Below are 3,676 nucleotides of genomic sequence, written 5' to 3' on the forward strand. Positions count from 1 at the left end.
TGGCGGGGGAGGGCAGTTACAGATCTTATGCAGCGGTCCTTACCCTGGATCACAGAGCCGCGCAGCAGGGGATCTGTAACCCTCCTCCCCCTGCAAGACAGTCACATAGCCGACACATACACGCAGTCCCGGCCAGGAGGGCTGGCAGGCTCCGTTGAAACAACCAGTCCACCACCGCGGAGCCTGTCATTCCTGGAGTTTAGAAGCATCATTTGCATCACAACACTAAACCCGCCCCCCGCCACAGTCTGCGTCCCAGGTTTAAAACATTCCCGCGAAAACAGTAATAAAGACAACGGTGTCCATTAACAAAACAGAACAGATTTTATTTTTGGTGAAGGGGGTATGTAACTGGAGAGGATAGTCGACGACAACTGGGTAAAGAAACGGGGGCAAGTTCAGCTTCTGTGTCCACAAACTTAAAAGTCACTGGGTACCCTGCTCAGTCTTGAAACTGGCTTTCAAAGCCTCCCGGATGCACAGCGCGTCCCGCTGTGCTCTTCTAATCGCCCGGCTGTCTGGCTGGGCGTAATCAGCAGCCAGGCTATTTGCCTCAACCTCCCACCCCGCCATAAAGGTCTCCCCCTTGCTCTCACAGAGATTGTGGAGCACACAGCAAGCTGCAATAACGATGGGGATATTGGTTTCGCTGAGATCACAGCGAGTCAGTAAGCTTCTCCATCTCCCCTTGAGACGGCCAAAAGCACACTCCACGACCATTCTGCACTTGCTCAGCCGGTAGTTGAAGAGTTCTTGTTCAGTGTCCAGGGCGCCAGTATAGGGCTTCATGAGCCAGGGCATTAGCGGGTAGGCTGGGTCCCCGAGGATCACTGTAGGCATCTCCACATCCCCAACAGTTATCTTGTGGTCCGGGAAGTAAATGCCTTCCTGCAGCCGTCTAAACAGACCAGAGTTCCTGAAAACCCGAGCGTCATGAACCTTGCCCGGCCATCCGACGTTGATGTTGGTAAAACGTCCCCTGTGGTCCACCAGTGCTTGCAGCACCATTGAAAAGTATCCCTTTCTGTTAATATACTGGCTGGCCTGGTGGCCCGGTCCCAGGATAGGGATGTGAGTCCCATCTATAGCCCCACCGCAGTTTGGGAATCCCATCGCGGCGAAGCCATCTATGATGGCCTGCGCGTTTCCCAGGGTCACTACCTTTGACAGCAGTACCTTGACGATTGCCTTGGCTACTTGCAGGACAACAACCCCCACGGTAGATTTGCCCACGCAAAAGTGGTTCGCGACTGACCGGTAGCTGTCCGGCGTTGCAAGCTTCCAGAGGGCTATGGCCACTCGCTTCTGGACAGTCAGGGCTGCTCGCATGCGGGTGTCCTTGCGCTTCAGGGCAGGGGACAGCAACTCACAACGTTCGAGGAAAGTCCCCTTCCGCATGCGAAAGTTTCGCAGCCACTGGGATTCATCCCAGACCTGAAGCACTATGCGGTCCCACCAGTCCGTGCTTGTTTCCCGGGCCCAGAATCGCCATTCCACAATATCCACATGACCCATTGCCACCGTGATGTCCTGGGCGCTGGGGCTCGTGGTTTCTGACAGCTCTGTGCTACTCTCCGACTTCAGGCCCTCACGGCGGTGCCGTAGCCTCCTCGCCTGATTTCTCTGCATCTGCCTCAGGGAAAGGTCTATGATAAGCTGCGAGGCGTTGAGAACGGCCACAACTGCAGCGATGGTCGCAGCGGGATCCATGATCGCAGTGCTGTGGCGTCCGCGCTGTCACTGATCAAAAAGTGCGCGAACTGATTTCCCCCCGGCGCTTTCAGGGAGGGAGGGAGGGAGGGCGGTAGTGACTGACGGATGACGACAGTTACCCAAAAGCACCCTCACCACATTTTTTTACCCAGAAGGCATTGGCGGATCGACCCAGAATTCCAATGGGCAGCGGGGACTGCGGGAACTGTGGGATAGCTGCCCACAGTGCACTGCTTCCAATGTCGACGCTTTCCCCGTTAGTGTGGACTCACAAAGTCAAATTACTGTCCTTAGTGTAGACACACACGTTCGACTTTCTAATATCGATTGCACATATTCGATTTAACTAAAATCGAACTACTCTCGTAGTGTAGACATACCCTTAGATTCCTCTGCAGCAGTAAAGGATGCAGCTTCGGGGGCAGGGCTGGTTGTGGCCGGTTCCTATGGCCCCGGGGCTCCAGGGAAGTTCAAGAGGGAGGAGCTGGATAAAGCTAGCTCCTGTCCCGTAATCATCTCCCCGGGGGAGGGGGATGTACCACCTTGTAGCAAGGAGGCCACCACAGCTGCTGACTGCCAGAAAGTTGCAGGTCAGCAGGGGGCCGGGCCTGCCCTGGGGTGCACAGAGGCGTGTGTCCCAAAGGTGGAAGTTGGGGTCCTGGGGACCGCTGTGGTGGGAACAGGCCCCAAGGACTCTGTAGCTGGGTGCCAGCCCAACCCGAGTGAAAGGGGGGGATTTTGCTGGCCAGTAAGAGGTCCGTCGTGGCTGGTAGCTGCGAGTCCGCAGCTGGGGCAGGATCATCTTCCTTTTTGGGGGACACAAGAGTGTCGGACCCAGAGGGGAGCCCAAAGAGGGAAGCCCAAATGGAAGGTCAGGCGGGGCCAGAGAGTCCACCCACCTTTTGTAGGGAGGGGCTTTCCCAGGAGGAGGGTGAAAAGTCTGCATTCAAAAGGCCAGTCCCCTCTCCTGTGGATCAGGTTTTAAGGGAAACCTGGGGGTCAGGTCTCCGGGATGAGGGGGTCCATCCAGCTGACCCTTTGGAAACAAAAAGTGGGGTGCCCAAAGGGGTCCAGAGCACCCCAGGGAAAGATGTTGTTCTTGCTACACTTGCAAGAGATAAAACTCTCTCTCCAAGACAGGGGGGGGGGGAAATCTCTGCATGGGAGAAACTTCACAAGGGAGTGGGGCCCAGCCCAAAGAAACTCCAGAAGGAGGGGCCGAGGGCAAGCATGGTTGTAGTACACCCTTTCCTGGCCAAAGACCCAAGCACATGCCCGAACTAGAAGTCTTCCCCAAAGAGGCAGAAGAATCTGCATCAGAGTGTCTACCAGAGGGCACAGAGAACTGGGAAAATGCAATAGGGGCTAAACAAGTCAAATTGAGTAAACAAAGCCTGTCCACCGTAGATTTGCTGTTAACCTTGTGTCTTTTGCTAATTCACCTATGGGATAAAATAAAAGAATTCACACTAGTGGTAAACGCTTTAAAGATGTGGAACATACCTAATTTGTGGAAGAAGCTGTTATACATGCTGGGGATGGTAACAAGACAGCCCCACCAGCATGTTACTTTACAGCCCATACCTGTAAAAAGCAGCAAAAGCATAACAGGCCCATGCTGCCATGTAAAAGGGAAAACTGAGGCACACCGCCTCATGGCATTGGTGGCTAAATGCCAAGACACCTCCACTTTAACGGATATTGCTGCCTGCATTCTGTTAGCAATACTACATCCCTACCTGTTTGCAAGCATCTGGGGACCAGGAACCCCAAAACGGGCTAGAACCCCTAGGAGTGACATCATATGGTTTCAAGGTACTGAAAGGGACTGTAACCAAAAACAAACAGAAATTTTACTGGTACTGCCTCCGCCATGGACAGTGTCCAAGTCTCTGGCAGTAAGTTCAGGGGGAGGGTGTGACAGTGTACCCCATAAGGCTTTATGGGGAGGGGGTGCTTATAA

The sequence above is a fragment of the Terrapene carolina genome, unplaced genomic scaffold (genome assembly GCF_002925995.2).
Source record: "Terrapene carolina triunguis isolate 2854851 unplaced genomic scaffold, T_m_triunguis-2.0 Scaffold18355, whole genome shotgun sequence".
NCBI classification, from domain to species: Eukaryota; Metazoa; Chordata; order Testudines; family Emydidae; genus Terrapene; species Terrapene triunguis.